At 41.9% G+C, this 27,118-nt stretch overlaps 1 protein-coding gene across 1 annotated transcript in view; it reads left to right on the top strand.

Annotated features, from left to right (window-relative positions):
• Positions 1-27,118, top strand: part of KCNIP1 (potassium voltage-gated channel interacting protein 1) — a 100,851-nt gene that overhangs the window by 5,172 nt on the left and 68,561 nt on the right. The gene's annotated exons all lie outside the window — the stretch shown is intronic.

The following is a 27,118-nucleotide window of genomic DNA, read 5'->3' as shown; positions in this document are numbered from 1 at the left end:
GCAGGTAGCCTCCTGTGTTTGGAACATCAGCTTCTTTTTTCTGTTCTTAACTTGCACCCAACTGACTTAAACCCCACGCTTCAATCTGCTTGAAAGTTGTCTCTTCTTCTGCAGAAGGGCCTTAAAAGAGGATGCATCTGTTCCATAGCTTCAGTGTCTTCTGAGTTCTCAGAAGTAATTTGTTTCTTCTGTAAGCTTCTCCCTCAGTTACTGCAGTGTGCAGCTCTGTGATTTTTCTGTATATGTGCCCATGATCCTTTATCTCTCCTTGTTTATTAGAGCCATTTGCATTTCAGCAGGTGAATAAATTGCCTTTATGATGCAGTTGTTGCGACTGAACGTGATTCCCTCATTCTTTATAGGTTTACTGGATCCTAGCTATATCCATCAGAGATCATAGTCCTGGAGGGGGATTTTTGTTCTGGTTTTTGGTCTGAGGTGATAAGTGTCTGTGAGCTCTGTGCATTTCTCTATTTACATGCATCGTTAGCTCATTTGTTGATGTGTCTGAGATGTAAGCACAGTGTATGGAAGCGCTATACTTTGCCTCACTGAATTCAAAGTTTCCCCTCTGAGCTAACAGCTTGTCAATAATTTAGCCAAGACCAGGAGATGGCACTTGGCCTATCAGAGAGGTATTAGCAGAACTAAGACTTGGGCTCCTCTCATGCGTTGAGAGGAGGAAGCAGAATTTACTTCTGATTTAGTTAAGCATTAACCAGCGCACGATCAAACAGGGGAGCTTGAAGGTAAACCAACCAGCTGTACGTGACAGGAGCTTGTGACAGTAATGAGGGTTTTGATGCTTCCTCGTGTCTCCGTGCTCATTCCTGAGAGCTGATGCCAAACAGCACATCTCGCTGTTGGAGCAACCCCTGGGGAGAGTGAGGAAACCCTGAATGATTTGCTTTTAACTTAACAGCTAGTTTCTCATTAACTGCTAAACTATTAAGACATAATTTGCCTTCCACTTGTTAAGAAATTGGACAGCAGTCATTAGAAAAAAAATGGGAACATTGTTATCATAGGAAATTATTATTCAGTGTGGGAAATTGTAGTTATTTGCAGTCTTTTAGGTCCTAAAAATAATCTAGCCTAGTTATTGCCTGCCTTCTGGGAAAACGATCATCTCTCTTTCCCAGCAGCCCCATAGCAGCAGTTGGCACAAACTACAACCAAGCTCCTCTGTACCTTAGATGTGAAATATGGTGGCTGGCAGTGTTTGCACTTTCTTATACATTATTTGTGGAGCAGGCATTGCTGTTTGACAGTACGCATGTCATTCACCAGTCAGCATTGAGAAACACATGGATTTCCCCACACTTATTTCAGGGGATCATCATTAACTCAAAATGCAGAGTTACTCCCACAGAGTTCTGTGGGTCTCAGAGGGAGTCTGGCCTGGGCATGAGAAGCAGGATCAGATCAGAGCTTTCCTTTGGCACTGCCACATGGCAGTTCTAGTTATGCCCTGTGAACCTCTGCAAAAACTCCTCGTCCTCCTTGAGATTTGTCTTTTAAATATAAATGGCCAGTTAACACCTTTTCCTGAATCCAGTTATAAATATTTATTTTCTTAATCCCTCTCCATTATTCATCCCTAACAGCCTATGGATGCAACTTCGTCCTTGTTGCTGGAGCCCTGCTCTGAGCAGCTGGAAGTTGCCCATGGCCACAGTGCTGTGATATCTGCAGGTGTGCAAGCCTGGGCTGTGTGTTTCTGTGACCTGTGCAGCTGCAGAGGGCATATTTACTATTTGCATAGCTGCTTACAGCTCTAATTTCTGAAAAGAGAAAGGGAGAAAGCTGAGACGTGCCACTGTGTAACTTTAAAAAGGCTTTCTGGTGAAGCAAGCCTCTAATAGCACTATGGAGGAATGAGTGCTTCAGTACATATGACAAGCTAGGGAGCTTTGCTCAGTCTGCTTGTCGAGCAGCAGCTTGCAGCTGCAGTTCTTCAAGGTTCTGTTTAGGGCTGTGATGAAGGGAAAATACCTGCAAATAAACAGCCTGCCTTCCAGTGTGAGGTATGCCTTTCAGACCATGGGTTCCAAACAAATGTTTTGACTTCCTCCATGAACAGATAGCCTTTCTTAAGGTCTTAATGCATGTTATGTGACATGATGTCAGCTGAACTCACTATTTAAGTAAGCAGTGATTGAGTGTAAGCTTTGGCTCTTTTAGAAGGGACAGCAGTATGTGACAGCAGTCCCATAGCTCCTGGCAGGCGTTGGACTGCTGCCACAAACTGAATAAACTTTAATCCGATGCAGAGAGCTTTGAACAACTAATTATCAGCTTTGTGGAAGCTGATCTCCTTGTAGACAATCCTGAATGTGTTCTGTTGTCGTTCTTTTGCATTAAGATTGACTCTAACTGTTGGAAGCATTAACTCACATGCTTTCAAATAACACTGTCTACCAGTCATATGTAAAGAAAGTACTTCCATCCTTACCCTGTTCATTTTTATAGACTGGAAAAAGAGTGTTTGTGCTTTCAAAGCTGTGTAGTGCTTTATTTCTTGCAGTGTTTTCTCTAATCAGAAAGCTGAAGTTACTTCTGTCTTCAAGCTATTGATTGGCTCTTAGAGTTGAATATGTATTTTGAATATACAGGTAAAATATGAAATTGAATAGCTGACTGAGTGGTGGCAGGGTGATTTCATCAGCTCTGTAGTGATGTTGGTTGGGTAATTTGATTCCATTTGCTGACATTAGCAACTGTTAGATACTAAGTGAGTCAATGTACAAAGCATGCCGTAGGAGAGGCTTTTTGGTGGGTTTTTTATGTTGTGGAGTTTTCTAAATGATGTGAAGAGTTAGGTATGAACTTAAGGGAAGCAGAGACTTCCATGGAAAACCTCATGAATGCATCTGGATATCCATGGCCTTAAAAATGCTTGTACCGGTGCCACAATACTGCATTTGTATTTCAGTTTTATCCCAAGTCAGAACCTCAGTTTCAGGTTTTTGTTCCACCACTGGCCATGGTGAAATCATAGGCACGGCCTTCTCTCATCATCACTTTAGGTACTTAATGTAGGCATCCCCTCTGGGAATGGAGGAGAATGTGGAAAGTAGCAGGGGAGCCAAGAGAATGCTCTCGTGCCCACAGGACAGGTATGGTGGTGCTGCAAGAATGGCAGGGGTTTTTCTGCAGCAATGCCTGGCATCGCTGCCATGGCAAAAACAAGTGCGTAAACTTGGGCAGTGGCCACAATGAGTCACATCTTTGTGCAAAAGGCAGCTCCTCTAGATCGTTGCTTATCTTCTCTCTTGTCCCAGACCAGTTCTTCCACTGAAGGGAATTCTTCCCACTGGATTCTGCACAGATTTATTTAACAGCTGTTGCACATTGGAGCCTTGCCTGTGGACAAGGACATAGTTCTGTACAATGAATGATTGCTGCCTGTCACAAGCAGATATCTGTCTGCTCAGGGCTGGACATGCCAGTTTTCTCTCTCTGGCAGGTCTTATCACTATATGCTCTCTTCTGAAGGAAATATTCTTCAAACTATTATTCCTTGAAAATTCTGAAAACTTGCCTTGCTTTCCTCTTGCTCTGCTATGCATCATGTGGTTTTCTCTCACCATTAACATCCTCCACCTCTTTTTTTATTAAAAAGGACAGGTCTGTTGTTTGCCAGGTTGGGTATCTGCAACAACTCTTCACTGTCATTCAGAGAGAGCTGAGGCTCTTCTAAAGCCCCAGCAGTGTGGTGTAACCAATTTGACTAAAGCTTCAGGAAGAAAATGAGAATTTATAAGTATTTCTTTGCAAACAATGCCCTGATAACTATGCCAGCCTGTAGCAGCTGTCTGTCTTCCCCCTAATTTCATGCTTCATTGGAAACAGTGAGGGGTTATTACACAAGGAGGCACTAAGGTCACCTTCACACTTTAGTTTCTTTTCATGTGAGAGGCTCAGCTGCTTCCTGGGCCTGGCATTGTTTGTTTTTCTTGCTGGATCCATGAGCAGCATGGCTTTGTATGGCTAGCAGGATGTCAAGAAGAGGTTTGCAAGCCTCTCTTTCTGCTCCTAGCTCTTTCCATGCAGGTTCATGGCTGTAGCCAAGTCATCATACCACGTGTGTCATTCTCTGCCTGTAACCTGTTGGTATAATGGAGCTCCATTTTTGGAAATAGCTCCTGGAGTGCATCACTGAGCATGAGGTGAAGTTGCTGCTGTTGCCCCTCAGATGCTTATCCAGCAAGCAGACAGCTGATTGTTGTACTGAAGGGGTCATTACATTTAAAACTCAAAAACCTGCTGGTAGTGCCTATATTAAGGACATGGTTAGTACCCTTAACACAACCTGTGTTAAGGGCTTGGCTATGAATCAAAAAAAAATTAGAGTGTGGTGAGGTTGACCAGTACAACACTGAGAGATGAGATTACTGCCCTGGACACCCAACCTATGATACCATATAGCACAGTATATAAAGAAGGAATATAACAACAGTCTTTCTCAAAGACATAATTTGTACTTGCATTAAATTCTCCTTTTGTACGACTATTTTAAAATAAATTATATTATTGGATGTGGGTTTTATTCACTGAATAAATTGGCTGAGATTTAACATAATTAGCATTTGAGAAATTAATGAAAGCATTAAAGGAAATATTGAAAGAGTTGGAGCTGACACATTTGCCCTAAGTTTGAACAGAACTGTATTTAAAGGAGATGAGTATGCAAAGATACTGAGGCATAATGAAGCCTCCTACACACCACGGAATGAAATATTTATACTGTAATCATGCTATTAATAAAATGATGGATCAGCCAGAGTTATCTGCAGCAGGATTCAGCTGAGAGACTGGTTGCTACTGGGAGTAGAGGAGCTAGGAACAGAGAAGCAGAAGCATATGGACTGGTTTGGGGCTCCCTGTCCTGAATTAGCTCTGTGCTTATGCTTGTGTCATACACCAGCTTCAAGTGCTGAGATATGGGCAGTGCTCTGCCTTGTCTGTTGTCAGCAGATGCTGTTCTCTCTCTTCAGCTGTGCTGCTGAACAGGTCCTCACCTCCTCTTGTGGACTTAGCCCAGTTTCCAAGGGTTAAAAACAGCTCCTAAAGATAAGAAAAGGTTTGTGTAGGGGAGGAGCATCATATTTGGTCTGTGACCTGCTCTCGAGGGTAGCTGTACAGGAGTATTTAACTACCAAAGAGTTGCTTGTCTTGATGCTCTTCATCTTGCTTTCACAATTCTGCTGTATGATGAGTGTGAGGGTCAGTTCAGATCTCTCACTGTTGCTGGGAACGGAAAGGCTCAGCTGCAGCCATGGATGTGGTGGGCACAGAGGGACAGCAATCCCTGTGCTGCTTCTAACTTCATCCAGCATCAGAGCAGTGTATGTGGGCATCTCCCACAGTCAGCTGGAGAAAAGCTGTCTACAGTTTTTTTTTTTATTTTACCCATGTTTCTATTTTTTCTTCTTGTTCTACCCTTTATGCACCTTAATTTTATCTCATGCTGTGAAAACTGTCTGCAAAGCAGACGATAATTAAGCAGTTACTTAGGGCTAGTGTCCATACATAATGAACCCCCAGGAATGCTGGATTCTGCTCACACATTGCAGTGATAATCAGTTTTATGCGTGTCCCTCCTGTGTGCTGTGATGGGCTGACACCATCCAGGTCCCCTGCTCTGGGCACACAGCTGTTCCCAGCAGGAAGGAGGCATTATGGCACCCGCAGACTCCTTATCACTGCTGGTAGGTGGGTGAATGGATAATCAGATACTGCAGCCAGTAGAAACCGGGCATTTGCAGTTAACAGGAGTGTTTCCCTTTGCATTGAATTGCTCAGGTTCAAACATGAACGTGGAAAATCGTACTGAATTTGTTACAGATACAATGTGTTGCTGAGAGGTGATAGGTGGTACTAACTGCAGAACCTGCACCTCTGTCCTGCCAGCTTGTCCGAGCAAAACCAGGTGAGATAGGAGCCTAATCAAATATATGCCTCTGTTCTTTCCTTATTAAGACACTGTTACTGATGGCTTGGGCTGGCCAGGGAACAGCTGGAGGTTCTCTGAGGTTTAAAGACATCTCTGTGATTGGGGGGGGGGAAAAGGAGCTAATCTTTCAAATAGCTTCTGTGGAGTGGGGTGCAGAGCAACTTATAATTCGATAATAAAACTTAACAAAAGGAAGAGACAGTCTGTGAAGTTCCTTCCCTGTGGGATGGTGGGTTTTTTGACAAGAAAAATAGACAACATAATTGGTAATCAGTTATATTGGTAGCTCAGCAGCAGCAAACTGGGACGATGACATAAGTCCACCGGACTGGGAAAAATCCCCTTTCCAACCAAAATTATGTGGAGTTCTCAGCACAGATGAGATGTGGACCTGTTGGAGTGCATCGGAGGTGAGCCACAGAAATGATCCAAGGGATGGAATATACCTCCCTAAGATTCTCTAAGGAGAACTCTAGGGATTCTATGATACTGTGAAAGTTAATTTAGAATGCTCGTTGGCATCACCCAACTCATGTCACCGAGTTCATGGGTTTAACTTGGCCAAAATTAGGCTTAAGCCATTTTATTCTTCACCATCCAGGACCATTTCCATTAGGCAGCATCTATTTCTTTTCCCTTCTCAACTGAAGCGTTGTTCATCAATGAATATTGTTGTACCTTATGTCTGGACTGCCCCAGAAGTGTTTCATTTCCATGGCAGTTGGATTTGATCCTACAGTAACTTAACTCCTCTTGGGAGCGTTCAGGCCCAATGAGAAATTTAGAAGGAAGTTGAGATCTTTAAATGAAGTTTGATAGCAGGGAGAATTACAGCGTTTATTTTGAAGGAGGATACCTGACAAAACTCTGGATGCTGATGACGCTAATTATATAAATAAATGAAAGAATGGCTCTAAAATATTAATACACTAGAATAATCACATGGGAAGCAGAACTTGGTTTAGACCTTTAGCAAGAGACCGCAACACAGCAAAGTATTGATGAAGTCAAGAGAAAACTGTTTAGAGCTATCAGAGGAGTCTGTGGGACTGAGTGCTCTATACAGCAGCACGGAGCATTCTGTGATTCCAGGAGGCTGGGCTCACATGCATACAGTGGTCTTGGCACTCGGTTTCTTGCTGCATCATTTAAACACTTAATGCAATTTGGCACTATCATGGGAGGTATCAACTAAAGCATCAGAAGTGCACAAATGGTTAAAAAAAAGACAATAACTGAAAGCAGCAAGGCAGATTTTGTGCATTCAGGTGATCACCATAGTAATGTCAGTCCAGTTTACTTTCTAAGTCAAATTATCCCAAAGTGAGTTAGCTTAGAGTGAGTGACCATCCTGGCCGTGGACATGGTGCCCTTGCTCTCCTTTCTGCCCTTCCCTCATTTGGAAGATGGCACAGGAGCAGCAGCTGACCTACAGCAAGTTTCCACTGCCTGCACACAGAGCAGCACGAGGGGAAGCGTTTATTGCTCACACATCTCTAAAACTTGAAAATAGGTTTCCCTCTAACTAGTCTCTTCTTACCTCATTTACTGTTTACTAGATTCTTGTAGTTGATGTACAGTGTGTCTGCAGTAGGGGAAAAAAGATAACTGAGTGTCTGCTGAAATCTGCAATTGAATACAGATTTCATTCGATAGGGAAATACAGCAATGGGTCATTTTCTAAATGAGATTATTTCTTTGAGTTTTCTGAAGTTGGCTTCAGTGTGTGCTGTAAGAACATGTTTGGACTTTATCTCGTGTTGGTTCAGATGGGATCTCTCTAAAGCTGTAATTCAGTGTGGGAAAAGCAGCATGGTGTTTTACTAGATAGCAGACAGATTTGGTTAATTTTGGCTGTGACTGAGAGGAAATGCTAAACAAAGTGGTTACTGTATATTCTGTTGCCTTAGAGACTGAAACATCTGTATCCAGGCAGGCAAGTGATGCAGCCATGGTAAGATCTGACTTCCTTACATTCCTGTGTTCATCTTGCTGTCAATAGAAATGTTTTATGGTGGGAATATGCTGGGCTTCTTTAGCATTGTATTTCTCTGCTTGTGTGACATGGCATGGGCTAGGAGGGCTTTTTAATTAAAGTCTAACTCTGAAGTCAGGACGCTCCCTAAGAAAAGATGCTTTTACACGAATAATTTTTCAAGATGAACTTGGAGGGACTTGAAATGATTGTGGTACTGGTGATAATTGTTGGATTTGTGAAGGCACTTGAGCATCTGGGTCTCCTAGAAGGCAATTATGAAGGTAGGATGTTAAGAAATACAGAATTATTTTATGCTGAAAGCTATTTGCTGCAGAGCATTATACTTGAATCTGTGCATGTACAGCATTTGAGTATCTGAGCACCCGAATAGAAGCTCAGATAACTTTAAGATGCTTGCTTTAGACAAATGAAATGTATTTTATATGCTAGAATAGCATTGTAGTTTTTACTGCAGCTCTGAAAATAAATGATGTTGTCTTTGATTCTTTGCCTATGTTTAAGATTGTTTCAGGAACTTTGGTGCAGATCTGTGTGCTTTAGTGAAGTGCAGCTCGCATCCTGGAGCACAGAATGAAGGAAGGCTTTATGTTTTAATAAGTTTATTATTGTAACTTCTCAATTTTTTCTCATTGCTGGCAATGTCATAGCTTATTCTTAGCTATTGACTTATTAACAGAAAACCCCGACACCTTACTGAGCTTATGGGGGCGAGTATTTCTATCAAAATCAGTTCAGCCCTCTTCCAGAATATTTATCATCAACAAATCTGCTTATTCTTTCTCTGTAGTCTCACGAATGCTTTACAAAAACACACAAAAACTATGGATAGCAAAGTCAATCTGCTTTGTTGAAGACAGTTTGAGGAAGCTGACTGCTAAAGATGCTTTAATTCTCATTACCTCTCTGTTTTTATAAACAGTGTAATTCATGCAGAAGCATGGAAATACTACACAGAAGCAGAAAGGATGAATTTTAGACAGTGAGCTCTATAAATCAGAACGTGCCTGTGCAGACAGCTGCCCTGTTTAATAGGAAGAGTACATTTACAGTGTAGTCCGAATGCTCATGGATGTGATATACATCAAACAGCTGCTTTTTATGGAAACTCAAGGGTCGTTTTTCATGGTGAGCTGGTAATACGCAGGTATTAAAATAACCTTCACTACCCACAGATACTGAACAATTACTCCTTTCTGCTTCAAAGCTCGTGACAGCCTGAAAAAAGGGGAGGTTGCTGGCCTCATATTAATTATTTGACAAAATTTAGTGCAAGGTCCAAAGAACCTTGGCGACCGGCAGGCAGTGCTTACTGGAGGAAAAAAGTCATGAAAGTTTTGGTTTGTTGGTTGTGTGCTTCAGCTTTAACTTGCCACGCATGTATGTGTTTCTCTTCCTTCCTGCTGCTTTGACTTCTTTTCTTTAACCTGTTATGCTTAATTAGGAGGTGCCTGGTGATAATTGTTGCATCGCATTGTGAAACAGAATTTTGGAGCTAGGGTGATAGTACGGATTGTTTGTCAATGGCTGTCTATGAAAATGATTGTATTTTGTAAGCAAGACAGAATGGCTACAGAAAAAATGCATTTATTCCTGTTTTCATTTGTCTTCAGAAGTCTGTGCACTGCTACCATAGATAGAAAAAAGTTTTACATGGTGCCTGATGTACATTTAATTTCCTGTCTTCAGCTCCAGCAGGGTCCTTAATGAATTGGCTCCATCTGAGCACCTGGTTTTTGGAATGTTTTTGTTGTCTGAAGTTGATGGGTAGATGCTATTTAGAAATTTGGTAGAGAGAGAGCACCGAAGAAGGAAGTTTTAGGGGAGAGCTGTGTGTTTCAGTGGCTGCGTTTGCCCAGCGTTGCGTCTCCTCCCATACTTGAGACCTGCATATATGTCACGAGGGAGGAATTGCATATTTGGCACTATTAACTCCTAAAGAGGGGGGAAGTTTGGGATATTTGTTTTCTATTTAGATTTAGATGTTTTCTATTGGGATTTAGATGAAAATATGGAGTACAAGATTGGGGTTACTTGGTGGATTATGCTTACGAAAGGATCAGATGAATTTTGCATGGAGATATTACAACTTCAGAGCAAGTTGGCATATTCATCCTCTGTAGCTTGAACACATGCACACTTTGCTTAATCCCATTTGCTTCTGCAGCATCAACTCAGTGTGGAAGCATACAGCATATGCAAACTTCAGTGCAGTCCTTGTGGAGTCTGCTGCTTGCTTTGCGTTAGGATGGCTTAAGTTAGGCTGTCTCACATTATTTTTCATCAGAGACCACGGACTGTTTGTTGCAATAGTCCTATTGAGTGGTAGTTGTTATACTAAGAGATTATAGTTAATATCCTATTTGGAAAAGGTTTTAACTGGTATTATCTTTTATTAACATTAACATCTGTAGGACTTACAGAGCATGCTGCTACTTAGGACTGTCTACTCTGCCAGTACAGTATAAATTCTTCAAGACCAGATTATCCTAACAAGAAAACAAATTGCTGTGGTCACACTTTGTTATGCAAAGAAAAAAATATGCGTTGAATACATACAGCAGTGGAAAGGTGCATACTAAATCTCAAGCACAGCATATGGACTGCATGCAAACAGCAGCTGCAATAGCTGGAAGGTGCCTTTGGCCTAGATAATTCATAGCTGCTGTTCCTACCTCTTGAAATAGTTGTGGACCCCCTCATACTGTGCAGTTTACAATAGCACACTGATAACATACTGTCTGTGGGTTGATTCTACAGTAATTATTCCTTATGTTCATCAGTACTATCAATATAGAGATTTTCAAAGTGATATTTACAAGTATGTATATATATTTTTTTTCATAGAGGAGAAGGATCAGAATGACCACAGACAGAAACAGTGTAAACTTCCTGATCCCTTGTAGCCTTCCAGCCAGCAATGAGTATGCTCTGCTGAAGGTCACTGTTAGCAAAAAGAAATGCCACCCTTCAAGTTAGAGCTGAGAACTCAAACAGTCCTTTTGCTCTCAATCTAACATTTATAGACATCTGGACAGGAGAGCCAGCAAGGGGACTTGGTGCTGCTGAGGAAGGGCCTGGCTCTGAGCAACTTGTGCAGCACCCGAGCCTGTAATCTGCTTTGCAAAAGCATTAGCCCAAACCACGCCTTGAACTGAGCAAAGAGGAAGACTTCAGAGTTTTCCTAACTGAGCATTTGTCTGCATCAAAAAGTGTTTTGAAAACAGTATTAAAAAGTTTGCAAACAAGCCATTCCCCATCTGTTCCATCAGTGTTAAAATGTAGTGGAGAAAGGCTTTTTAATTATTTTTTTTTAGCACCTACTCAGCAGCTCGATGTTCCTGGGGAAAATTACTGTATTTCAGCTTATGATTTCTGAAGAGTCAGAATTTATTTTGGGGTTGAGGGATGGCATGGAGTTCTCCCCAGCAGAGCAGGTAGCAGCTTCCAGCTTTCCCAGTGCATGAGATTTGCTGTCACAGCCACGGTTCCCTTCAAAGACTCCTGTGCTCTGGCCATGGCTTAGCAGTATCAAACTGAACTCTCGCTCTGGGTTGTCAGAAGCCAAACATGTACTTTTCTTTGTCACTGAGCATCTTTTCTGAGCCCATGTTTCCTGCTATCAGAAAGTACCGATCTCTGATGGTATGAATGATTAATATTGTCTCCCAGCTACTGAATAAATGTTTAGGCTAATATGATTAATATTATCTCCCAGCTACTGAATGAATATCTAGGCTAGCGCGCTATCTTTGTTAAAGACAGAAGGAGCTCATTGTGGGCCAGTCTGGACCAAACGTGAGCAATCTGCACAATGCAGGAATTGATAGCTCAAAACTATCAGTCTGTATTCACCCAGAAATTGCCTTGTGCCTCGCCTTTCTAGCACCAGCACCACAGCAATTATTTGTAATCATTCTTTAATTTCAAGAAAGGAAAGAAAGACAGGATGGAAAAGAGTCCATCATGGCAGTGTCGTTGAATGAGCTCAGCAGGCTGTTTTTGCACTGGCACAGGGCTGGCTGTGGGTAGGCTGAACCAAACCAGCACCTTCCAGAATAGCAAACAAAACAACTGTGTGTATTTGCCTTTGTGAATGTAATGGCAAAATGCAGCAGAGCTGGCTGGTTGTTGTACACTCACTGGCTGAAAGAAAACCATTATCAGAGCTGAAACGTTTTCCTGCTGTATCCCCAGCTGTTACAGCACAGTTGTTTGCTCTGTCATCCTGTCCTGGTTGGTGCTTGGTGCACACTGACTGCTTTGCCCATTGCACACCACATCCAGCTCTTGGTCACTGTAAATAATCTAAAAGTGGGCAGTTGGAGTGGTGTTACTCGTTGTCGTTAATTGCTGCATTAATGCCTTGAACGCTTGAGTTGTGGACTCAGTATAAGCTGTTTGTAGCAAGTATTCAGTTCCCTGTTCTAGCTTTGAGATTTTTACCTATTGCCTGTTCTGGCTGTCTGACTGGCTGATGAAAGTGTTTATACCTCCTCCCTCCGAGTCTAGCTTATCACTTGTGCACACCTAGGTGAGCTAACAGGACTGTGCCTCTGCTTATGAGCACAAAAAGTCAGGGTCGAGGTGTTCCTGAATGGAAAGAAGCTTGTTTGCTGCCATCTGTGCCATGATTTTGGACAGCCTAACCATGAGAGAAGCATCAGATGTTTTCTTCCTCACTTCTCCAACATGATGCTGGGACAGACTAAATGGCCTTTCCTGTGTATACTTGTTTTTTCTATATGTAAAATGGAGTTAAAAGGAATAATCATAAGATATGATTGGAAGAGACACACAAGAATCAAGTCCAACTGCTGAAAACACCTTGGCCCTAAAATACTTGGAACTTTTAAATGGAAAGTTTACCAAATCAGTAGAGATCAAACCCTAGGATTCTGGTAACAGTGTTCTAGTATGTACTGCTGAGCACATAATAAACCTCTCTTCGTTCTGCCACTACTGACAGACTCCTCGTAGTGATCATCTAATTCACTCTTTACAAGTTGGTGAGAGATCGTCACAGGAGACTTGATGGGTATAATGCAGAATTAGGATCCTAACTTTTTCCCACTAATCTCACATCGCTCTTGGTTTGTAATGTCAGGATATTTCATATCGTTGTTCATTATTTGCAATGGCAAATTTTTTTCACTGAAAGTGCTGATGTTTTCCAGATAACTATACAGCTGCACCTTTCTCATATTTGGTGCATTCCTCAGGCATACATGCTTCCTTCAGATGTGGAAAGTAACAAAATAAGACGCTGGCTTTGTGTGTAGTTGCTAATAAGCTGTCAATATTAAAAAAAGGTAGCAGCACAGGTTAGGGTAGAAGAATGTAGTTCTTCTCTTAGGTGGAGAGAAGCAGAGTGGGAAGCAGCTTCCTCCAACTCCTGCTACCACCTATGGTGTAAAAACATTACAGATATTTTGACTTCTAAATGCATTTTTCATTGTTGTCTTTTATCAATGATGGAGTGGAACTGATTTCCCTCATTGTCACAGTGCTGTCATTGCTGTTCTTCTCTATAAGCAAAAAGGTGATTTTCATTCTGGCAGGCAATCTGTGTTTGTATTAGCTGCTGTTTCAATTTACCAAACATCCTAGATAAAGGACACTGGCAAGGAGGGTCAGAGGATCTGATAGGAATGGAATAGACTTATGAAAGAGGTAAGGGCAGTACATTGTCTAAATGTACCTGAAATCAGACAGCTCGGAGTGTGGAAGGAGAAAAGGTGTGTGGGGCTGAACTTTTTGTATACCAGAGGATGCCAAAGGGAAAGTACTTTGGCCAAATGGATCTTGGTAGCACAAACAATGAGAACACATTTTGATCAATACTGAGCATTCTTTCCTTCTTTCCTCTCAAAAAGCAGCACTAGAAGCACTGTGCTTTTTCTTGGTAAAGTTTGTTCCTTGAGTCTCATATTGTGATGATGCTCCTTATCTGGGCTACCAAAAATAGCAGTGTGGCCAAGACCCTGAGCAGGCACAGGGAGAGAGTGACTGAGGCATGCGGGGCAGGTCTAAGAGCACCATGTATCAGCCCTTTGTTTCTTCCTTTGGCTCCTTTAGTTGGAAGGCTTTTATGCAGTTCCTTGAAAGAATCTCCACCACTGAGAGGATTGTTAAGCAGAAAGCCGAGTCTCTTGGAAATGAAGTGTCTGCCTGTGGAATGTGTCAGTTCAGGACTCAGGCTGATGAATGATGTGGGCTATATATGCCTTCTGATAAGCATCCTCACTTTTCTTCCTTATCCTGGTAGCTCACCTTAGCCCAAGCAGAATCAGGCTCTCTGCCTAATGGTTCTTTATGTTTCCATTCGTCTGGGATCATTTTAAAACTGAACATCAAGCTCCTGTCCTTGGTTTATCACGCCTGAGGGCTTCAGTCCAGTGGGGAGATAGAGAGCATCCCATATGCTGGCAGTGCAGTGGCACAGATCACGTTTCCTCTTCTCCCTTAGAGAAGGCAGGGCATGGGTTGTCATATCCACAATATTGTGCAAAAGTAGGGGCAAAGAAAGCATCCATCCACAATTATTTTAAGAATAATGCAGAATTCTCACACAGTTCTTCAAATGTTTTTTTTTTTTCCCCCCGAGACTGGGAATGCTGTATTATGCTGCAGCTGCTGCGAGCATATCTGCACACTTCCAGACTGCATGCTCACAGCTTTTTCTGCACTCTGACTTGGGCAACTCTGCCTTTTGTCAGGAGAATGTTGTAGTACAAACAGAAAGAGGCTGACATAAGGTTCTGTTCGGTTGGGTTTTATACACATAGGCATTTTGTTAACAGCAGATACAGCTTCTGGGTCATGTAAGAATAACTTATTGGCCCTTAAAGTAATAATTTACTGGGTTTTTAAAGCCATTGAAAGTTACACTTAATACAGCTATTATCAAATCACCCTTTATTTCATGAGATAATGAAGCAGTTTGTATAATTATTTCTTTTAGCTTGAAGTGGGTTTAGTTGCAAGTGGACTGTAGTGACATTTGTGTGTGCATAGCTGTGGTATCCACTTAAGCCTATGTTCTGTCTTGATCTGTTTTGTTGTTTGGTTTGGTTTTACCACAAGTTGAAGGACTTCTGTGCTTGGAGCCTTGTCACTTAGTGGGATGGGGAGTCGTTCTGCCCTAGGTCTGGGAAATGCCCTGTCTGAGGGGGTTTGGATATGCTTGTGCCACCACAAGCAGTGGAAAAAATGGATATTTTTCTACATGACTGGTAATAGCTACAAGATTCAGTCACACTGAAGCACTGCCTTCCCATGTATGAGAAGCTAAGGCACGTGCAACTTGTTGTTATATACTCTGTGGCTACGACATTCATGCCTTGTGACTGTCCTTCATGTGCTGGGCAGCTTCGTCTCAGCACCAAACAGAGGAGGTAAAATTAATAATAATAATAGAGTGACAGTTCATTTTTTCCAGGTAGAAACTGCTGAGAAACGTGTAGTCCATGTGGAGGTTGTATCAGCATGAGAAGGGATGAGTGCTGAGTGTCACTGCGAGCTGTCATGCTGCTGGAGCTGCTGGTGATGTGTTGGTAATGGTGCACAGCTCCATGTCATCCTGTACCTCCATCACAAAGGTACACATGTCCTACAGCGTGGTTTTTCAGTGTGACAAGGCAGGTGGAAACTGGATGCAGGATAGAAGGAGCCAATACAAAAGCACCTTCATTGGTGCAGATGCTTCTAAAGGACATGGGGAGTGTCTGTGGCCCCCGAGTTCCTAAAGAGTCCACCGTGATGGACATCATCTTTGTGGGGCACTTGTAGGGCTCTGCGTAGCACCCGAGCTCATATTGACAGAATGTCAATTTTATTTCCATATCTCAAAAAGCCTCAAGCTTTGGGCTTGCTATTTAATGCAAGTTTGCTGTACTGTGAAGTGGAAAAAAACTTTTTGCTTTAGTCTGTGCTTTTCCATTAAACACCTGACCCACTTCTGTCCTAACTGGATGCTTCTGTGCTTAAAATTGCTTCATAGCTCAGTTCTCCTGGATTCAAAGGATTTTACCAGTTGTCAAAATTCTCCCCTTTTTTGCCTTTTGTCCTGACCTCTGAATTGTTACTATTCTTAAAGAATTTCTTCTATTGTGTCATTTGATGAGGTGGAAAAATATGAATTCAATAAACATCCCAACAGTGTTGAGATGACCTAATTCTGACATCTTCAGAAAGTTGTGGGCTTTTTTTCCCCAGTTCCTTCTTGTGAAAATTTTGCTGTACAGTATGCATATTTTAGCAGGGGAAAAGAGGAAGAGGTCCATAAGACTTGTGATACATCTTAGTTTTTATTTTTATGTACTTCAAAAGGTTGTGCCTTCTATATTATGTTTTTCAATACTTTGAGCTTACACTGTAGCCACTAATTTCAAGAGCCTTGGATAATATGCATCCAATTAATGTGTTTCCTGGAAAATGCAGAGAAGTCATTTTCTTTCACCTGAGGGTGACATCCTGCAGTTCTATCAGATTGTCACAGCGTTACATGCTGTATGGGAATCAGAGATAGCTTTCAAGGGTGGTCTAGGACAGCAAGCAAACTGCTCAGCCTGTCTAGTATAGCTTAAAATCTTACTGGGGTGATAAATCAAATCACTGCATATACGGGAACTTGGGAGATCTGGATCTGTTGTCCATATTATCACTCATCTGCTTGCTTTACCATAGTCTGTGATGGTTTTTCTCCTTTTTAGATAAGAATAGCTCCAGTAATTGCTTTGTCTGTTTCTCTTTCTGAAGAACGTTAACATCACTTGCTTCCTGTTGACCTAAAATTATTTCCTAGCAGCACTGAGTGCTGGCTGTTCCTGCTTTTGTTCGCTGCAATCCTAGGCCAGCTTCACGACTCTGAAGTTCCCTGGGACATTGGCTCTGTCCTTGCAGTAATTTTTGAAGGTCTATGCTCTGTATCTTCAGATTTCTCATGTTATTTTCAATGAGGAGGCCAGTTCTGCCTGTGAATGGGCATCAGAGCAGCTCCTGTGAGCAAACTTAGTCTTCTCGGACTCTCGGATATGTGGGGCCCCCTGTAAGGATGCTAAACAGCTGTGCATGTAACCAGTAAGTTAATTGTGTTGCACTGCATACCCACAGCTGCTCTTGTAAAGAAGAGCTTCCATTTAATGTAGCATTCAGCCTATGTAAGTGTAGATCAAGACCCATTAACACCCAAGGACTTGGAAAGGCCTGATAAACCTACCTGCTAGGCTATTGTAGGGTCTGGCAAAAGCTGTAACAGCCCATGGCTAAAGAAGCAGCGTTTACTATGGGTCGTAAAAGTAAACACAAATGTGGCAAAACCAATTACTGTGGAAAATCAAACATCTGAGCGTGAGATGAAGGAAGTTGTACATGAATGCCTGACAAGAAATCTATTGAGCATATTAAATTATACACATCTCCCAGAATAGCTGGAGTTTTAAAAGGAATATAGTGCAGCAGTGCTCAATCAAGAACAAAAATACAAGCCTGGTGCACATCAGACTTGGGACAGCTTACATGCAAAGACTACTTTGAAAGTGAGAAAACAGCTTTGAACTCCCCAGCGTGCCATTATGCAAATACACACTCATGCAAATGATCAAGAAATCTCTCAGTAAAGTGAAGGAATGTGACAGCCACCCTCCACCACAAACCAGGACACAAGTGATGCAAATGGAAAAGGAAGGGGGGGATGAAGAGCGGACGAGCGCATAGTCTGCATCCAGGGGTGGCAAATTGCTGCTCCGGAGCTGTAACATCTAGCTTTATTGCCTGGACTCTGATAATCAGCAGCTTATTGTCCGGGAAATTAAACAGAATCTAAATTTATGTATGGGAACAAGATACTAATAGCTTTCTGAGCAGCTCAGTGAAGTGGACTTGGAATTTAGCTTTCTGGTCTGGTGAGAAAGGTTAATGCATGTTGTACATTTATATTAAAATAGTTGAGGGGTGAGTGAGCAGCTGGCAACAGCAAGGGTGTTGGAGCCAGAGGGAACCGCTGACTGCTGTCGCTGCCTTTCTGCGTGACCTTATACCTTCTCACTGGCAAGTTTATCTATCACAGTTCACTATGCCTCTCAATACTGAAAGGTGCATCTAGAGCTTTAGCACTTAGGGCACCACGTATGTGCAAGGTATGAAGGTGCTGAAGGGCTCCAGAAGGATAAAGATACCCTTTCAGTTAAATTTTCCATACCAAATACAGAATGTCAGTTTGCTTTCGATTAGCTCTGTGTTGTTTGTGTGACAGTGAGCTGGCAAACTGGAGACATAAGGCAGCAGAGGCATGGCGATTGCACAGAGTGCTGTGGATCCAATTTGATCCAAATGTCTGCCCCAAGGCAGCTTTCTGGCAGCTGTTTTCCAGCTTGTTTATGAAGCCCTTCCCACACAGACTGTCCACAATTTCTCTAGGCAGTTTAGTTCAGTTTTTTCTTACCTTCTCCATTGGAAACCTTTTTCCTCTTACCAAATTGATTCTTCCACGTGGAACTTGCAGCTTGTTACTTCTATCCACTGAGGACACGTTGAATAGATTAACCTGTTCCTCTACACTGGGCTTTTGTGTGCTTGTCATCTCATTTCAGTCTCTCCTTTCCTGAGCAACCTCAGTTTGTTGAGGTCTTGTTTATTAAACTATTGATCATTCTCACTGCTGTGAGCTGTCTTTAATTGGCTCATATCTTTCTGGTGTGCATGACCCAAAAATGGGATCCTGTATTCCAGCTGAGGTCCTGACAGTGTTGAAAAGAGAAGGGCTGTTTCATTTGTCTTGCAAGCCAACTTCTCTTGTATTTCCAGAAGAGCATTTGCCTGTTTCTTATAACATAGGGTCTTAACGCTTAATGTAGCTTCTGATTTTTCTTATGGAGATTTAATACCACTACGATTTCTCTCCTGCATTTGTGCAGATGATTATTCCAGCATAGGAGTAGTTTTTGCATTTTTTTTTGCTATTGAACAGGATCCTGATTTTGGTTTTTTGGACTTCGACTTCCACTTTTGAGACCATTTCTAAATCTACTTTATCCTCAGCCTATTTTCCCATTTTCCTAACTTGGTATTATTTGCCAGTCTAGCCAGTTCACTCATTCAGCTGCCATTCCTAATGATGGATACCAGACATAACACAGCCCACCAAGAAGTTCATGATTTGTATAACAACTTCTTGGGGAATGAACTTTTGGCACTGCTCTGAGTAGTTTTTCAAGTAGTTTGGCATCCATTCCCTGCTACTTCCATCCAGACTGTGTTTCCTTACCTTACATGCAAGAAAGTGGTAGGAAACACTAGTAGGAAACACTATGAAAAGCTTTAAAGAAATCGAAGTGTGACACAAAATCTATTGTCTTACTATTGAAGGAAATGAGATTGGTTTGACACCAATTACTCTGAACAGATCCAATCAAGCAGCTATTCATTTTCTTGTGATTTTTCTCTCTGCTTACCAATTGCCTGTTTTTACTTGTTTCTATGAACTGAAACTAAGCTGATGGGTATTTAATTCCCCTCCTCTGCCTTTTGTACGGACAAAAAGTGTGCATATTTTGTTCTGTCCCTCATCTGTACTTCACTATCAAGTTGCTAATAACTGCTGACAGCCCTGAGACCTCAGCAGCAGAGCCTGGATTGCATCAGGCCCAGCCAATTTAAAAACTTATGGCTCATCTAAGTATCTTCAAACCTGCTCTTTCTGTATTAAAAAAGACCTAGTCCCACGTCACTGATTTTATCACTTTCCATGTATTCTTGGTGAGGATCTGGCCTGGATGAGCCCTTTTATAGTTTTTTTTTTTTTCCCCACATCCTATGTGGAATGAAACCCACTGAAATCGGGAACCTTATTGGCAGTATTACACTTTTCCTTGGATGTGTATTACCATTTTTGACGGCCAGCTGTCCTTGTTTGTACAAGGTCACTTTTCCAGTTATTTACAGAATAAAAAAACCTAATTCCCTGAGCATTACTGATGTGGCAGTTTGGATTAGGAAACTTTCAACCCTAGTAAGAAGCCCTGGATCTTCTTTTCTCAGTCAGCACCTTCTCATCCAGCATGGATTTCAGGTGTGCGTCTTTCAGAGAGGCCTCCTGCTTGTTTCAGAAACAGAATATTTTCAGCAACCGAAACGTTCTCTCCTTACAACTCAAATAACAGTAGGCCCGGGTACCTTCTGCAGAGTACTTTGAAATGTTGCCTGCACGCAGCTGCTCTGTTCCTGCAATTGTTGTGAAAGGGACAGAAGCAGTCAACTCATCTCATGCCTTTCTCCTTGGTGATCCTAATGACTTTTACATTGACTGCTACAAAGGCAGGAGCAGGAAACCTTGGTGGAAGAGAAGTGGTGGGTCAAAAAGAAAAGTATAGAAACCCTCCCCAGCAGTTGTGAATTAGCTATCTGGGATGTGTTCTCCAAACTCTGACCAGCTTGCTGTTAATTAATAATCTACAGCAGGTTATACATACCAGCTATGTATTTCAGCAAGCATAGTGTAATGGTCTATCTCCTGGTGAGACCTCAGCTGAAGTACTGTGTCCAGATCTGTAGTCCTCTGCACAGGAGAGATGTGAACCTCTTGGAGCACATCCAGAGGAGGGTCACAAAAATAATCCAAGGGGTGGAACACCTCCCTATGAGGACAGGCTGAGATCTGGGGCTGTGCAGCCTGGAGAAGAGAAGACTCCAGGGAGACCCAGTAGTGGCCTTTCAGTATCCATTGGGGCTGTAAGAAGGGAGGGGACAGGCTCTTTAACAGGGTCTGTTGTGGCAGCACAGAGGGAAATGCTTTCAAACTAAAAGAGGAGATGGAATATAAGGAAGAAGTTGTTTACAGTAGCACAAGTTGCCCAGAGAGGTGGTGAATGCCCTGTCCTTAAAGACATTCAAATCAGGCTGGACGGGGCTCTGAGCACCTGATGGAGCTGTAGGTGTCCCTGTTCATTTCTGGGAGTTGAGCAAGATGATCTGTGAGGGTCCTTCCAACTCAAACAATGCTGTGATTCTATGATCTCCTCTTTGTTGGTATGCTTGTTAAGTGTGATGGAGGAGAAAGCGGTGCGCATTTATTTGGAGCACAAGTGTGTTTGAAGCCATTTCTTGCCTAACACGGGTCTTATCCACATAAGGATGTGTGAGCTGTATGCAGTATTATTTCCTTAACTTTGAATTTCAGTGCCTTTGTATTTCAGCACATCTCCATTTACAGCTTTCTGTTAAACCATGATGAAGAAGGAAGAGCTACTTACAAGTTGCATCCTGGTTGCTTATGTCTTCTCGCCCATATGTTCATTCTCTTTTAACTAGCTCTAGTCCATCTGATCTCTTCTCATGCAGAAATCATCCTATGCCTTAGCTGTTACTATTGCCTGTATTTAGACCTTTTCAGCTTCCTCTAGGGACCCCGATGCTACAGCTATGTTTTTGAGCTTTACTAAAGGTTAAGCATTAAATGCTTTTAAATAATTGCATGTTAATTCTTTGTACAATGTTTTATCCACTGATAGAGTAAGGATGATAATGTGCACTTCTACGAGTTGCTCAAGATTAATGAAATACGTTTGTAAAGCACTTTAAAAGCTTGGCACAGTGTGTTACTTCCTGGAGTGCAGATTGCTGAACGTTGTTTAAAGAAAGAACTAACAAACTGAATGCTACCATATGCAGTATTAATTGCATTGTAAGATTTCATTATAGGATTTGCTGACATTTGCTGTGAACTCTCTGACAAGTTACTGTAACAGCATGCTTTTATTTTGAGTGAAATAAAATAAATGAATCCAAAATTACTTTCTGAATATCGTTAGCAAATCTTCCCTTTTCTTTGAGATATCAATTAGCTACCATTCAGACTTTATCTATCTGACCTCCCCTCAGAAAATGAAAAAAATTAATACCTGAAAAAATGCTAATGGCAAAACTTTCTGGTCTAAAAGATGACACCAAACTGAAAAGGGTAGGATACATCACAGCTGATTTCTAGAGCAAAGAAGCAATGCAGTATTGTCTTTTAGACAGTCACCTTCAGTTTTGGGGCTGGGAGAAAAGGAGAGTGTGAGTGTGGTTGGAGACAGGCCTTCCTTAATTGTAACAGATAAACTTGAAGCAGAAGTTAAATCTTTACTGCAGAAAAATGTTAAGGGAAAAAAAAAAACAAACCACCTTACAACAGCAACTGTTGCTGGGTTTACTTCCTTCATTTTGGACCTGTAGCTGCAGAATGGATAAGATTGGGTTTCTGGTACCTTGATCAGCTTGTCAGGGAGGGCAAAGCAAGCAGGCAGAACTGATGGGACCAGATCTCAGGTGCAGCCCTTCCCTGTTCCAAGAGTAGCTCTGCAGCTGAAAAGAAAAGCTTGAGCTGAAGGAGAAAATAAAGTGCCCTTGAGTTAATGTGAGAAGGTTAATTCTAAAGTACAACTGTGATGTGTCAGCTGCAGACTGGTGTTCTGGGACAGTGGCTGGAATTAGTGCTGTGATGACAAATTGCTGCTGCAAGGAAAACCTTTCTAAATGGAGAAGATCACTACAAAGAGGTACCAACCTCTCTGCTTAGCCTCTTCTCTGCAGGCATCAGGTTGCAGTGTTTGCAGAGCAAATTTGCTTGTCAAAAGGGGAAAATAGTAAAGGGCATATGTTACTTTCTGTTAATTCATGGGGGAGGATGAGGTGCAGATCCAGTAGAAGTTTCTGACAGCTCTTCACTTTGAATACTTCCTATTAAGCAGTGCAGTGAAATTACACAGAAGCAGCTTCTATCATTTAGATCTGTACATTATCACAATTTTCATGTGTTTTTCTTGTTTGTTTCTTTACATTGGAAAGTGAAAGAGTGTTTTCCATTTTGGGATTATTTGTTCTCCCAACTGTATCAAGTGTAATTGCTCCTTTGAACCATGAGACGGTACAGCACTTCAGAACTAAAATTCTTTGTAAACTGTCAGTTATTTCACTAAGCCAAAGGATATCAATTCTCAGTGAGTATGTTAGAAATTGAGGCAGCAAACCCAGTTTGAAAAACCTTATGGCACGTGCACCTTTTAGAAGCGAAGGGCTGTATTTTCAAACAAAGGCATCATCTTTGAATGTTGCTTAGTTCTGTGGTTTCTGACCTGAGGTGCATCAGTCCTGTATTTCAGACACTTCTTGCTGTGGAAGCTGCACTGGAATTAAGTTTTTTGGCTGAGATGGGGGTTGGCTCCTGCATTTTAGAGAATAGCTGTTAGGGTGGCACATGTGACTCAATAGACTTTGCTCCTGCTACCTTGGGCTTAGCGCTGTGTAGATCGCAGCCAGATGGGACTGCTGGCAAAACTTCTGGCTTTAGCTGCAAAATGTGCAGGGCTGGGAGTGGGGAGAATTGACCAAGAGCATAGCAGCTTTTTATGTCTTGATTTTGGTTTTGTTTTTTTCAGTTTGTCTTTGTTAAGGCATCTCAATACATTTGTTTGTTTAAAAATCCCAGCTACAAGCAATCAAAGGGAGTTTGATAGGTGAGGTGGTCAGATAAATTGAAGGAAGGAAGGCCCAAATACATAATATGGCCTTCTTCTAAAATACTATTGATCATCAGAGTGAAAGAGCTACAGTCCTGCAGCTGAACTCACTGCTAAAGCATCAACACTGCACTAATATCTTTCAGTGATGAAGAACTTAATTAAAATATTCCCTCAAATCTAAGTTGCATGCAAATATAAAAACCAATTAGTGAATTTCCTTTGTGTCTTAAGGAAAAGGTTGTGCATAACTTACTGGGTTCCACAAAAGTCAAGGCTTTTTTCTTTAAATACCATTTTGAACAAATTATTACTAAGAATTGTGCTCACACATCTGCAGTGATTCATCTGATCCTCATTAGGCCAGTGTAGGTCCAACTGTAAACTTTCACATATTATAGATACACATTTTTGACAGACAGCTAAGATCCAGCTGAGTTTTAAGCTGACCTTAAGGTGCCATGAAGTGGCAATTCTCTCATTAGTTCCCAACATTTAACGTCTGGTACACAACCAGGTTGGGACAAGGGGTTTAAGGTGTGAGTGCATTGAAGCATGGACCTGTAAATCCAAGGGACCATCTCAATTAGACTTAACTTCTGCTGCTTTCTCAGTGAAAGGCTTCAACAGGTTTGCACCCAGACACAGGCAGCTTAAATCTTCTTCAGCAGCGTGACTAAAACATGTTGCCTATGATTATGATTCTCCGCTGAAACTTCTGGTGCCTGTCATCCCTTCTAAGTAAATTACTCATTAATCTGAGAATTAATTCAAACACACCAGTAGGCCTTAGAATGAAACTGATTCCGGGTACTCCTCCTGCCATCTGCGAAAAATGTAGTGTTGGTGACAAAATCTGATCCTGAGTGAAGAACAACGTGCTTAACAACTTGGCTCCCTGGATGTTTGTTGAGTCGTGTGCAGTGTAGCATGAATGTGAAAGCTGGGATTTTGCAAGCAGACAAGAAAATTCACCCATGTCAACTCCATGTATTTTGATGAGTTAATAATCAGCTCCTAGCCCTTGGCAGGCTGCATGTAACAACTACGTGCCTCTGCTATCTGCCTGCAATTTGGGCATAGGGAAGTTTATCTTGAAAGGTGAAGAAGTATTGGATGTTCTCTGCCCCTCTCACTGGCCGTTGCACAGTACTGTGTGCTCTCCCCTCCTGCTCTGCTTTGCTTACCCAAGAGTCTGGTAAGGGTTTTGTGATTTGACACAGTAAAGATCCTTGGATCTTTCAGAAGCAGAAGACATAATAATCTGTAAATGACAGTGCTGTTTGTTAGATGAAAGTATCTAAGAAAACATCATTGGCAATTAATATTGCCCAGTATCCAAAAGAACAAGTAGTATCAGGCAGAACAGGAATCTAAAGTGTATAGAATATGCAGATGCCTCTTTTTGATTCTAAGTTGTACAACAGGCTGATTTGTAGATGAGGTTTCCGTGTGTTCACAGCACTCCTGGTTATTTGGCTCGCATGCAAAGATTTGCAGTTGTCAAGCTGTGACTATTTCCCTGCACTTTCATGCTTCATTTCCAGAGAAAGGATCACGTCTGAGTTACCTGAGGGGAAAGAGCTGCTGAGCCTCAGAATTACATCTATAATAAATGCTGCTTCTTAGAAGAAGGCCTGTGTTTCACAAATTCTGCTGTGAGCAGAGGTGGTTTCTGCAGGAAGGAAATTTAAGGCAGTCATAGCAATGTCTGCAGACAGGAGAGATACCACTGCGTGGAGGGAGGGTTGCACATTGTAAGTGTGTGTACTTGCCTAACGTGATTAGAAGTAACAAATCCTATCCAGAATTTCCATCTGTGGGATTTGCAAATGCAATACAAAAATGTTTGTATTTGAAGCTGTGGGATCCATGCGCAGTTGGATGGGTAGATTGGGCTGCTGCTTAATAGCTGTAACTTGGGTAGGTGTGGACCTATTCACATCGTAATTCACTGATGAGAAATCATCTGCTGTCATGATCCATCAGCACTGTGTTTTCTTCTCCCCCTGCACTCCTTGTGTCTCGGATTATTGTCTTTCAGGGCTGAACAACAGTGGAGCATCACACTGGGGTTGGAATGCAGTTGTGCATCCGTGTCCTTTTTTTTTTCTGTTGGGAAACTTACTTAGCAGAACAGTCAAAACTATTTGTAAATCTGATGACTTTCACTGGTCTCCAAAAAAAAAAAAAATACAAACAAAAAACTACCAAAGTTAATTATACACAATACCTTTCATTTGAGCTTGTATTAGGTTGCTCACAGATTATTAAGAGTTGAATCCAGGCTTCTGGAGGGAAACCACAAGCTGAGCTGGTGGAGTCTGAGGAGGAAACTCATCTTGCAGGAGACTGGAGCACTGATCTGGCTTAGAGGTGAAGTTTCTTCTTTATGAACTGAGATTGGACTGCATGTGTTCTTCCCTCCCAGGAGTACATATATCTCACCCTAAGAGGTGTCCTAGTCCAGGTCTCTCCCAGCCTCCCTAGCTGGGGTTTGCCATGCAATGCAGATAGTTTTAATACTAAACAGCTAGGGAGCAACCCAGCGTTTGGTGCTAGGAGTGCTCCAAGGACACCCTGGGTTTACAAACCTGAGGCATAAACTTGGATTTTGCACATTCTTGATGAACACCATGATTGCTGGTCCCCAGGCTCTGAAATGGAGTGCCAGAAATGCTAGGTGGCAATGAATGCCCGTTGCACAGAAGTGCCCAGTTCCCTGTAGCACAAGATCAGGCCTCCTCCTTGTCTCTCTCAGCACTGCTGCCTGCATGGAGCACAGCCTCCTGAAAGCCTCAGAGAAGCTCCTTGCCCTGGGCAAGGGCAGCTCAGCTCATGCTTAGCTTGGAAGCTCCTGGGTACACCTGTTGGCTGGAACCTTAAGCAGTTGGTAAGTGCTTAATCCTTGCTGTCACTAAGCTGGTATTTAAAAATACTTTGCATCACGGTTTTGCTGCTATTTGAGCTATTTTGCATGAAAGGCGGTGATTACAGAACGATAATGTTTTGACACAGCACTAAAAGCCAGGAAATTCACCATTAGCAGTGGTGTTGCTCTCTCTCTTGCTTCTATTGTCATGACAGCTTTAGTGTAGGCAGTAACTGAGTAGAACCGACAATAGCAATTAACTTATAACCTTCTGCTTCAGTACACATCTTAACATTCATTCGAGGAAAAATGTCCAGTGAGAAAGTAAATATTTATATGTGAGGAATCTGTGCTAAAAATTCATATGGCTTGCAAAAACTGCTGTGACTATCAGCATCAGTGTAAGAAAGAATAGAATTTTCAGTTTTCCTTGCAGGTTTTGCCACAAAAAAATATAAATCACAAATCTCCTCCCGTTTCTTTCCCAGTCTCACATCTTTCACGTTACCCTAATTAGTCAGAAACCTGGAGTTTATGTAACATTCTTTATGCTATTACTATCTATTGGCTAAATAGGCCATTTTGGCATTGATTTCCCACAAGAAGTCATTAAGTATTTTTGGCCATGGTTCATTGCTGTTTGTGATTACTTGGGTGGGAAAAGAAATAGAAAATTGTGATTTATGTTTCATGAATGACAGCTTCCTATTTCTGCTTGCTCCTTATCTGTGGTTTAAAGCCTGGCCTATTAATTAATAAGTAGAATTTCTCTGCGTCTTTGATCTCTGATACTA

The sequence above is a fragment of the Meleagris gallopavo genome, chromosome 15 (genome assembly GCF_000146605.3).
Source record: "Meleagris gallopavo isolate NT-WF06-2002-E0010 breed Aviagen turkey brand Nicholas breeding stock chromosome 15, Turkey_5.1, whole genome shotgun sequence".
Taxonomy (NCBI): domain Eukaryota; kingdom Metazoa; phylum Chordata; class Aves; order Galliformes; family Phasianidae; genus Meleagris; species Meleagris gallopavo.
The sequence above is the reverse complement of the archived record's forward strand: the minus strand, read 5'-3'. Positions and strand labels throughout refer to the sequence as shown.